The sequence below is a fragment of the Lissotriton helveticus genome, chromosome 10 (assembly GCF_964261635.1).
Source record: "Lissotriton helveticus chromosome 10, aLisHel1.1, whole genome shotgun sequence".
Lineage (NCBI taxonomy): Eukaryota > Metazoa > Chordata > Amphibia > Caudata > Salamandridae > Lissotriton > Lissotriton helveticus.
Window position 1 is genome coordinate 1,129,356,837 of NC_136071.1, and position 12,419 is coordinate 1,129,369,255.

The following is a 12,419-nucleotide window of genomic DNA, read 5'->3' on the forward strand; positions in this document are numbered from 1 at the left end:
ATAATGTGCACACATGATTAAGCACTCCACACTTAACTAAATAGGGAAAAGTTTAGGGTATATTTCGAGGTAAGGTTTACACAAGTATCCTCCGCTGAGGGGACTAGGAATATTGCCAATATTTAAAAACCTACTACCCCCCCCCTTTTTTTTTTTCGCATCCTCATAGACATGTAACTCAAAGCTGCCCCATTGTTCTCCAACTGACACCGACTATTGTCTCAGCCTGGAAACACATTTGCTAAAATGACTCGAAAATACCACCGTGAGCATTAGCCCGACCAGGTTAGTTCATGACCAAGTGGCAGAGACGTAAGTGTGCGCAACCACAACCTCCAGTAAAGGCAGCCGACACTAAAAAGAGAAGAAAAAGTAAAGAGAGCTTAAGATACTGAGAATGCGCAGCGTACAGGAGGAGATCATTTTTGGCCAATAACTGTTCTATGTTTTGTCTTGGAATTTTGTATATAATACATGTACTGTCTCCCCCGTCTGAGTTTGTGTGTACGTGATGCATGAATCTACGTCATCCCTCTGCCTGTGTTTCCGTGTTACTTAACCCCTGTTGTTCTGTGTTGTGCGCGCACTGAATGGCCCATTATTGTACACGTCTCTCTCTCTCTCTCTTTCTCTCTCCATGTCATACGTGTACCGAATGGACCATTTAGGGTGCGCTCTCTCTCTCTCTCTCTCTCTCTCTCTCTCTCTCTCTCTCTCTCTCTCTCTCTCTCTCTCTCTCTCTCTCTCTCTCTCTCTCTCTCTCTCTCTCTCTCTCTCTCTCTCTCTCTCTCTCTCTCTCTCTCTCTCTCTCTCTCTCTCCCTCTCCCTCTCCCTCTCCCTCTCCCTCTCCCTCTCCCTCTCCCTCTCCCTCTCCCTCTCCCTCTCCCTCTCCCTCTCCCTCTCCCTCTCCCTCTCCCTCTCCCTCTCCCTCTCCCTCTCCCTCTCCCTCTCCCTCTCCCTCTCCCTCTCCCTCTCCCTCTCCCTCTCCCTCTCCCTCTCCCTCTCCCTCTCTCTCTCCCTCCCCTCCCTCTCTGGTGTTCAGCAAAATTGACCAAAAATCAAAGACGATTGTGACTTGCCATATTACTACCTCTCCTTTCTGCAAAACGATAGAACCCGAGTTGGTAATGAGGGAAAGGACAGGTAAGACGACGGACGTCCCCTAATCTGGCCTTTTATAAGGGAACTATAACGTCAATGGTCTTCTGTTTATCAGTTCGTTAGAAATGCGATCCCCAATGCCCCGATTGCCCCACCCCCCTGCACCTAAGTGCGGATGTCCAGAGTACCCCACTTCTCCCCGATCGACCCCAGCTCTCTGTCCAAAGCACCCACGCGCCCCCGATTAACCCTAGCCTCATGTCAGCTACCCACGAAACGTAATTGATGACCTTGATTAACGGTCATTTCCCAGGAAAGCCATGTTTAACATCTGCCCCTTCCCCCTTCTTCATGACGATAATGCCCCTGCTTGTAAGAGTTAGCCGACCCCGAAGGGAGATGTAAGATTGTCGATACTTGGGTTAAAGGGAAGGACGAGTCTCTACATAAGGACTCGATTTTGAATTTGACGTAATACACTGTGTATAAAAGTCCAACTTCTCTCATCATATGTCGCGAATGAACGCTAAGCAGGTCTATGAATTCAATAAGCAATGCCCTTCTACAGACTCCATAAGTGACGACTTCTGACTGTGACCGATGAACTTATTCCCCACCTTCATAGGATTGGGGACGGAATTGAGATGTATAAATGTCTTCCCCTGCCAGTTTTTCTAAAACTTGTTTTCTACCCATTCAAAGATACAATCACCGGAGGAGAGGAGCTGGACGTAACGCACAGCCTGGCCACAGATCATGGAGCACGTGTGACGACCAAAGGTGGAACTGCAGAGCAACGAGACGCGGGACGAGGCATAACTTTCAAACTCAGCAGATGGAGGAATGAAGGGCTGCCTTGAAGCCCTCGACTCGCTGACCCACTCGTGCCTGAAGTCCCCCGTCCCCTTTTTGAGTCCGACTGTTGGGCTTGCCTGCTCGTTGTCCTTTGCTCCCTTGGTCCCTTGGTGTGTTCAAAGATCTGGCCCCACTCCGCCCTCTCTTCCCTCGATTATCCAACAAACTCACCCTTTTCGCATAAACTTTTGACTATAGAATGAGGTTTTGCCACGGAAAAATAAAAGACACGCAGGTGCCCACCTTGAGGCACCCTTAAGAAAATAAGTTAGGAAACAGGACTGTGATCTAACAGCAGAGGACTGATCGCACCCTGCAACGTGTAAGGATGAATCCGAGCTGGACCTATAGCTCCACCGCCGGTGCTCAGCAGCGCCAACAAAAGAAGACGGACTCTGCTAAAAGACATTGCGACAAAGACCCTCCCCCTTTCCAGAACTCTCTACTCACCCCTTGACTAACTGCTTGTATCGAATTGAATCCCCCCCTCAACCATTTTGTATTGCCTTTTAAAATGTTTCATCGGTCACTCATGTGGTTAATTTTTCAAAAGTCTCTTATAGTACTGACAAGACCCGAAGGTATCAGAGCATTTTTCCTGTATGTTGATGTCACTGGAGAGAAAATGTGAACCTGATTTTTTTAATGTGTCGGAACATTCTTCCTTGATTCTACACCGACTAAACATTATGCCGATCTCTAGGCTTGAATGAAGAACCCAACAGATGTAAATTAACATATATTGCATTCTGCCTCTAGCATCGACTAGGTAGAAATTGAACTTGCTTATGTAAAAAAGCGGCGACTGTTGAAAATAGCAATGTGTATGTACATAAGCGGCGTTCATTTGTGCTCACAGTACCCCTTGTTGTAAGCAGAACAGATATCGCTAAAACACTGACTGTGTTATCCCGCTAGCATAGACCCATGCACACACGTACACGACAGCCATTTCAGGTACCATGGTCTCTCAGCTTGCGATCGATCACCAGCGCCCCTTCCCTGACCCTGCAAGCTTCCCCCATGCACCCTGACCGCCCCCGCTCTCACATGCACAAGTCATGAGCCCTCCCCTCCCGCATGACTCTGTCTCTGAAAAACGCACCCCCGCGCCTGACCAACACCTCCTTTTCCTCCATGAATACCCCTCCTTTGATGACCTCTTCCTCCGAACCTAATTGTCTACATGGACCGCTGGTCACCCCCTTAGCCTGAGGATACAGTTTATTGCCCACTACTGTATGCACTCGCCTCTCTTAAAAAGAGCCACTATTGATCATGACCTCCCCACCCCCTGAGATTCGATCAGGAGCACACATTCCAAAGGAATGTGCAGAACACTCAGCTGCATGACAGCCCCCTCCTATTGTATGGAGGATAAGGGCCCCTACTGTAGCCACGTGTTGGAATATCTTCGTACTTCACAATGTCTTCATTGTAATAAAGGATGCCTGTGTGCCACAAACCTGTGTATAAAAGACGAAGCCTCAGAGAAACCTGTTAGAGCACCTCCTGAAGACACTATGTGAGTGTCCGAAATGACAGGCTCTCCTCATGAGAAATAAACTCTGTTCTTGTTTTCCTGCTTCCAGTGCCCGTCTCTTTATTTGGTAATTATTCAAGATGGGAACTAAGAGTCGCCCTGCGCCAGCAGCCTGGGCATCAGGTGCGATATGGGCTGACTTTTCTACACGCGGGCCACAGCCAAGTCCTTGGGTCTTTCTGCTAAGAACCCGGCCACTCTTTCCTTTCCTGGCCAGGGCAGAGGCACCCAGGCACGTTCCCTCAATAAGCCTGTGCAGAACCAGCCTCAGCTCGGCCGTAGTCGCGGCTTCCGCAGGGGCGGGTCGGGGAATCAGCGTGTGGGTCAGGCCACCTCCCCCCCGCTGCTCCTACCTCCAATCCTTCCTAGTCCGTCCTTTGTGGGGCACCCCACGCCGGTGGGTGGCAGGATCCGCCACCACCTCCTCCACTGGCGCAACATTACGTTCGACAAGTGGGTGCTGCAGATAATCTGCAAGGGTTACTCCCTTCCCTTTCAGTCCTCCCCCCCCCCCCCACCTCCTCCCAGCCATGCCACCTCGGTGCCACCGCATTTCAGGGGGTAATTTGGTTCTTCTCCAACAGGAAGTCACGCCCCTCTTGGCCAAGGGGGCCATCGAGTGTTTTTCCGGGCAGGAAGTAGTGAGTGGTTGTTATTCCCACTACTTTCTGGTCCCCAAGAAGGACAAGGGGGGCCTGCGCCCCATCTTGGACCTCCGGGACGTCAGTTGCTTCCTCCGGAAGGAGAAATTCAAAATGCTAACTCTGGCTCAGGTCCTGGCTGCCTTCGACTGGCTGACTCTGGAGACTGGATGGTAGCGTGGACTTGCAGGACGCTTATTTTCACATCCCCGTCCTGCCGGCCCACCGGCGTTACCTGCCGTTCGGGGTAGGCCAGGAGCATTTTCAGTTTGACGTGCTCCCCTTCGGCCTTACCAGCGCCGCTCGGTTGTTCACGAAGGTGATGGCGGTGGTCGCAGCTCACCTTTCACAGGTCAGGGGTGTCAATCTTCCCCTACCTTGATGACTGGTTGTTGAAGGCGGGCTCGTCCCAAACAGTCATCAGCCACCTTCAGACTTCGACCGACCTCCAGCATCTGCTGGGGTCCTCCATCAACGTGCGGAAGTCACACTGGAGTCCCTCTCAGAAGCTCCCCTTCATCGGGCGGTTCTGGATTTGACGCTGTTTCGGGTTTTTCCTCCCGAGCAGCAATTTCGGGATATTCAGGCTATGATTCTGTTTTTTCAGCCTCTATCCCGATTTCAGTCAGGTTGACCCTCCGGCTCCTGGGCCTGATGGCCTCCTGCATCCTGCTCGTGCAACATGCCAGATGGCATATGCAGTGGGACCTGAAGTTCCAGTGGGCACAGCATCAGGGCAACCTGTCCGATCATGTCCAGATCTCGGAGGGCACTGCATGACAGTTACAGTGGTGGCACTGGAATCACGATTGGGTCAATGGCCTCTCCCTTCCCCAACCGGAGCACACAGTGGTGACTGATGCGTCCCTCTTGGGATGGGGTGGCCACTTGGGAGAGGCGGAGATCAGAGGCCTCTGGTCTCCGGCAGAGTCCTGGCTCCATATCAACCTTTTGGAGCTGCGAGCGATTCGGCTTGCACTAAAGGCATTCCTTCCCCCTGTCCGGGGAAGTGTGGTGCAGGTGTTCTCGGACAACACCACCGCCATGTGGTATTGCAACAAACAAGGCGGGTGGGGTCCTGGACCGTATGCCAGGAGGCTCTGAGCCTCTGGACGTGACTGGAACATCAAGGCATTACCTTGCTGGTTCAACACCCGGCAGGTTCTCTGAACGCCAGGGCGGACCAACTCAGCCGCCGGTGCTTGATGGGTCACAAATGGCGTCTGAACTCTGACGTGGTACAAGGTCTCTTTCAGCAGTGGTGAGAGCATTGGTTAGATCTATTCGCCACCGAAGAGAATGCTCAATGTCATCAGTTCTGTGCGTTGGAATTTCCAAGGCGGCACTCGCTCGGCGAAGCTTTTCGTCACAAGTGGAGTTGCGGTCTGTTGTACGCCTTTCCGCCTATACCACTTCTGCCCAGAGTGCTGAAGAAGATCAGGCGCGACTGGGCCCACGTCATCCTTGTGGCTCCGGATTGGGCACGAAGATACTGGTATCCCGAGCTACTCAGCAAGGAGGTCCATCCCCCGATCCGTCTGCCTCTTCAGGAGGATCTTCTGTCGCAGCAGCAGGGGACGGAACTTAACCCGAACCTGTCCAGCCTCCACCTCCATGCGTGGAGATTGAGCAGCGACAGTTGACCGCTTTCAACCTTCCTCTCGAAGTCTGTGATGTTATTTTGGCAGCCAGGCGTCTCTCCACTAAAACAGTATATGCCTGCAGGTGGAACAGATTTGTGGCATGGTGCACAGCAAAGGCTGTGGATCCCCTTTCTGCCCCTCTTTCTGAGGTCCTTCTGTTTCTTCTATTCTTAGCCCAGCAGGGCTCTGCTCTGGGCACTCTCAAAGGTTATCTTTCAGCCATCTCCGCCTTTCTACGGCTTCCAGATCAGCCATCTCTTTTTAAGTCCCCGGTTGTTAACCGTTTCCTCAAAGCCATTACACATACGTTTCCACTCGTGCCTTTCATAATGCCTCAGTGGGACTTGAATCTTGTCGTGACCTTTCTGATATGCGCTCCCTTTGAGCCCCTTCATACTGTCCCTTACGTCTTCCCACTCTCAAGATGGCTTTCCTGGTAGCTGGCTTTCCTGGTTATGCGCTCCCTTTGAGCCCCTTCATACTGTCCCTTACGTCTTCCCACTCTCAAGATGGCTTTCCTGGTAGCTGGCTTTCCTGGTAGCTATCACCTCTGCCAGAAGGGTGAGTGAGCTCCAGGCTCTTTCTTCTAAACCTCCTTTCCTCTGTTCATCCGGACAAGGTGGTACTGAGGACCCGTCCTCCTTTCTTGTCAAAGGTTGTCACGCCTTTCCACATTGGGCAGACCATCACTTTGCTCACCTTCTTTCCGCCTCCGCATCCCACTAGGGAGGAGGAGAGGCTCCACAGTCTGGACCCAAAACGGGCGCTCACTTTCTATCTGCAGCGTATACAACAGTTCCGGGTGGATGACCAGCTCTTTGTTGGATACGTGGGTGCCAAAAAAGGTCGGGCCGTGCACAAGCAGACCATCTCCCGGTGGGTCGTTCTGTACATCAAAGCATGTTACTTCTTGGCTAAGAAGGAGCCTCCTCTGGGACTGCGTGCCCATTCCACCAGGGCAACGGCAGCCACTACTGCCTTGGGTGCTGCGTTCCCTTGCAGGAGATTTGTCGGGCAGCTACATGGGCATCGCTGCACACGTTTACTAGGCACTACTGCCTTGACAGTCTGGTCCGGAGAGACGGCTTCTTTGGCCGTTCTGTACTCGGTGATTTTCTGGTGTAATCTTGTTCGCAGACCCACCACCGGGGTTGGTATTGCTGGGGTATCTATTCTAAGGTAAGGAATCTATCACTTACGTGTCTCTTTCAGATGCACAAGTTACTACTTGTGTAACGATATATCTGTAAGAGACATTAGTTAGTGATAGATTCCTCACCGCCCCACCCATCCTCCCCGTTCTGCAAACTGATTACTAGGGTTAAGGTCATCCCTTTCAGGGCCCTAGTTTTATGCACCAATGGTCAGTATCTTGCATGCCTCTGCGTCCCTGGCGCGGAAAGTTGTGTACAGAACTGACGCCCGCTCGAATGGGTGGCGCCTAAGTAGTCTCGTGACGTCATCTCGGCGCTTACAACGCCAGTGACGGCCTCAGTGCCGCAGGACGCCACCTACTGATGCGCAGGGGTACTGCTAAGCAAAACTTACCGGATCCTGTCTGACGCCTAATGTCTCTTACAGATAAATCGTTACACAAGTAGTAACTTGTGCGTTTGTTACATAAGTGAGATTGTAGTAGTTGGAACTGTGCTATAAATTCTTTGAATGATCTTTTAGATAGGTCCAGCACACGTGCTCCCTTTAATAATAGCTTAAATACAAGAGTGTGCAGTTACTTGGACAAAGTTAGGTGCAATGAAAGATTGAGAACTAGTGGTTTGTCAGGTCAGTGGAATAAGCTCCATTAGGAGCAAGTGCCCTCACACACCCGAAAGGTGTTGTGCTTCATCATCTGGCATGCTCCTCGTCGGGCCGGCGCTGCAATGCCCAACAGGCACCCGCGAAGGGGCTCTTTGTCAGAGATCTTTTCATTTTGCCGTATGATGAGGTGTGGGTATGTGGGGTATGAAGAATGTAGTGTGCAGGGAAAGTGATTTAAAATAGGTCTAGTGATGCTAGGTTTGAGGAAACGTTATTGGTGAAGCTCACTAACCTATATAAAAACAGTGTTGCTCATGTGGGAATTCAATGTTCCTAAAGAGCAGTCGTGATCATTTTCTAAAATGTGGGGTCAACATGTTTCTTGCCTCGTCTAGTCCACAAGGGATTAGGACCGTAATAATGCAACCTAAAATACTACAATATGCTTCGTAAATTCTCTATTAAACAGGCTATCCGAGTACTTGAGACTTTCAATTCATCCGCTTAAACGTTTTATCTTCCAGTGACGCTTTGGTGGTGTGTTTAATCATTGTCATGTTTCAACCAGTGTATTCTGTATTGCAAATACAGAGTAAACGAGGAGATTTAGAATAAAAGGGCCAGGATGGAAATGTCAGTCTCTGGTTACAACACCAGCACATCCTCGGCATGTAACATCAGTTTTCGTTAACCTGCCTGTGTAGCTAACCAAAATATGCCTTTATTATGACGAATAGCTCCTGCCAATTGTTTCAACCAGAATCACTGTCAGAGCAATTGAGATAACTGGCAAACCTTTATTCTGCCTCTCAAACCCTTGAATGGTCATGAAATGAAGCCCCTATAGTGAACCACAGCCATTGGACCATGACAGAGCAGATCACAGGGGGTTGCAAATAGAGTCCTGTTTAATTAAAATTCATTAGACCGGTGATCTCACAATCCCCTTAGACTAGACATTTTACAGTGTCACCTAGTAGTACAAAGGTAGCATCTCAAAATGAAATACTGGTTGCAAGAAATGTGTGTGCTATTTTGTGACCACCTTTTGCAAATGGTCTTTTGATACATCTGGCCGGAGTATTTTTTTCTCATGGGTGCATATAAATCTAGTACAATTGCTTAACTCCAATTTATTGAAGCTATGAGTATGTCAACCCTACAGTTTGTCTCCTGATTAACTGTGTTAGAATTGTAGCCCCTCGTGGCACAATATCCCCACCCCCTTTTGAGATGCTTAATTTTCCCTTTAATGAATATTCTTTATGCACCCACACTCTGACCAGTTTAGCATGCTACGGTTGGGAATTGTTCATTTCTTTGAGCAGGGCCAAGTTGCTATTCTTTTCTTGATGTTAACCTTTTCAGTTCATAATTCAGGGCGTTTTTAGGTCTCGCCTACGCAGTGCTGCATAGGAGGGCCTTTAGCTATCGCTCTGCTCTTTTTGGAAGCACATACTCATGCTTGCGGCGGCATCAACCTTGTGGGAGCGAGCATGGGCGTGCCGAGAGCACAAGTATGTGCTTCCAAAAAGAGTAGACTGTGCGTGCACGCACGCACCACTCTTCGGAAGGTTTTAGACCCTCACTGAGAGGTTTGTTGCCCTCCGGTCCTAGTTTCATGAATTACAACTTGCTGTTTTTCTTGTTGTTTCGTGCGAGGGCAAACATTAACTAAAAAATATAGCCTGGTCCAGAGTGCTCTCATGAATGCAAAGCGAGACCAAGAAGGACTATCTTAAAAATGCATCTTTCAGCGACGCTCAATCTGTGGGCACTGAGTCGAAGTCTGCTTTAGGAAACAGCAGCTCATGGGGCAGGCGTGCCTGGTTTCCTTTTGAAGAACTTAAGAAGTGAAGCATTAACCAGACAAATATGAAAATGCTTTTTATCCACCAACAATGTGCGTGTAATATCCATTGTGTACAGAGCACAAATATAACAGCAGCCCTGGGAACCTCCAGTGTCCCCCACCAGTCTTAAACCGGGTCTTTGGAGCCTACATTCACATGTATCGTGGAGCACCCATCACAGATGCAAAGAATACAAAACTTGTGACTTAACAACCATTGTTAAGCACAGCACACCTCAATCAGCAGCCATCACTCATACTTTCCTATACAAATCAACTGCAACCTGCACCGCTCGCATATACTTGGCACACTCCGACACTCAACAGTATTGTGCACACCCTCATATTTGGCATACCTGCTGCCATATTCAGAATAAATCCTCTTAATCAGCAAAAAACCCACACACAGCACACCTCTTACACCCAGCACAGATCAGGCATGTTGCGACCACAATATTGGCACAATCTTCAAAACATTATAGACACTCTGCACAAATCCCACCGACATTTAGCAAAAGTTAGATCAATAAAAATATTTACAACAAGGGGTGGTGATGGACAGAGTCTCTGAATTAAGCAGAATACTCTCACCCAGTCAAGAGATCAGGGCTAGATCCAACACCGTTTTTTAGCTCATTGCACCATCCCAGTTTCAGAACCTGGCTGTATGCAAATTAGCCTGTCCCTGGCCCAGTGCATCATGGGAACAGGGCAGACCAGACTACAAAAGCCAATTCTTACACTGGGAAGGAAACAAGCTTCCGGGGACCGGTTTCTGGCATTTCAGCCGTCTTCGGCCCGGCTTGCTTGAATCCTGATGGTGCAATGAGCAAGGGACTCACATCTGAGTATACCCTTCCACGCTTAGGGTGGACAAAAATATTTACAACAAGGGGTGGTGATGGACAGAGTCTCTGAATTAAGCAGAATACTCTCACCCAGTCAAGAGATCAGGGCTAGATCCAACACCGTTTTTTAGCTCATTGCACCATCCCAGTTTCAGAACCTGGCTGTATGCAAATTAGTCTGTCCCTGGCCCAGTACATCATGGGAACAGGGCAGACCAGACTACAAAAGCCAATTCTTACACTGGGAAGGAAACAAGCTTCCGGGGATGCTTGCTCACTGCACCATCAGGATTCAAGCAAGCCGGGCTGAAGACGGCTGTAATGCCAGAAACCGGTCCCCGGAAGCTTGTTTCCTTTCCAGTGAAGAATTGGCTTGGTAGTTTGGTCTGCCCTGTTCCCATGATGCACTGGGCCAGGGACAGACTAATTTGCATATAGCCAGGTTCTGAACTGGGATGGTGCAGTGAGCTAAAAAACGGTGATGGATCAAGCCCTGATCTGTTGACTGGGTAGGAGTGTTCTGATTAACTCAGATACTCTGTCCATCACCACCCCCTGTTAGATCAATAAAAGCACACACTCAAACACAATGTGGATTAACAGTATCATAACCCTCATCATCACATACTCTGAACATTGCACCTCCTTAAAACTTTCACACTGTGCCACTTATAGAGTACAGCAACACTAGGCAGGGGCTATGGTGCCACTGCGGAGACCCAGTGTGTTCTTCCCAACACGTGGGGTGGCCAGTTAGCACTCTTCCCATGGTAGATTAAATCTGTGCAGCAGCCATGTGAGTGTACCCTTCATCCGGCACAAAGCTAGCATGCTCGACACAGCATATGCGTACAAAGCACACTGCTCACTCACCACACGGTCACACCCATCCACTTAACACTCCCACACTTTTTGAAAATACCACACCCACCTTTTATGAGTGTACTTTTCGATATTACTTTTTCAGTCACACATTCACAGTTTCATTTTCACAGCTTTTGACATTTTCTTTTTCATTTATTTGCAATATTGTTTTCTCTACTTTGTTTTCCCCTCTTCATAGTTTGCCTAATATATGGATGAATCTGTGATGTTTGTCCTCTTTTCTCTTAAATGAAAACCCATCTTTACAACATATACATACCCAACTGTTTTTCTTGTTAGCAAATCTCTTTGGAACCCCAGGAAAGGCTTGAGGCCTGTATAGTGAAGAGATGGGCGCGGTCAGGACCACACACAATGAGAGGTGCAACAAAGGGATCCCATGCAGACTACCCCAGGCCGAACTCAACTGACAGTCGGTGAAGAATCTGGGGGTCAGGTTTAGTGGGGATCTCAGATTCTCATGGCAGATAAAACAAGCACTGGCATAGCCAATAGGTCTCGCCTTTTGGACCTTATAAGTATTTAATTATGCAGCGCAATATCCTTGGTGCAACATCACCTGTTGCATGGCTAAACACTTATAATGGCCCAAAGGCAAGACCCATTGGCTATTCCAACGCTTGTTTTTTAGGAACATTAAGTGAACATTACTTCTCCCTATGATGTATCCTGCCCATGGCATTTTTCTCTTTATTTCACGCTTGTGTTCTGAAGGCTAAATAAGGTAGACCTGCCATTCGCAGGCAGTTCCAGCTCCATTTTTTCATTCGGAATTGACTACTGGAACCATATGAGGCTTGAATTCTTGTGGCCTGCATTTTTGGGGGACCTAGTCCACATAATTGTTAGACCTGGCACCTTGGCGTGAGTTTCCCTTCCACTTTTTGCTGATGTACCTCAGATGTTTTTGCTGGTGTCTGCCGCTCAGGGCACTGCGCCACGGCCAACCCGTGCCGCAGTGCAAGTGCTCCCTATGAAAAGTGTAACTGTGATTGATATTCCTGATTGGTGCATTGGATTTACTGTCAGTCCCTAGTAAGGTGCACCAGGAGTGCCAGGGCTTGTGAGTGCCAATACTGCTAGTGGGCCTGCAGCGCTGGTTGCGCCACCCACAGAAGCAGCCTTAAAATGTGTCTAGGGTCTGTCATTGCAGAACCTGCGTGCAGTCTGGTACTGTCATGCTGGCTGGGCAAGTGCACACACTTGCCAGCCCCTAAACCTTCCCTTATCTTCATATTAGTCACCCCTATGGTAGGCCCAAGGGCAGGGTGCATTGTAAGTGTAAGGTAG

General features: G+C 49.1%; 1 protein-coding gene across 1 annotated transcript in view; it reads left to right on the top strand.

Moving 5' to 3' along the window:
• Positions 1–12,419, top strand: part of DYNC1LI1 (dynein cytoplasmic 1 light intermediate chain 1) — a 528,072-nt gene that overhangs the window by 93,365 nt on the left and 422,288 nt on the right. The window lies entirely within an intron of this gene.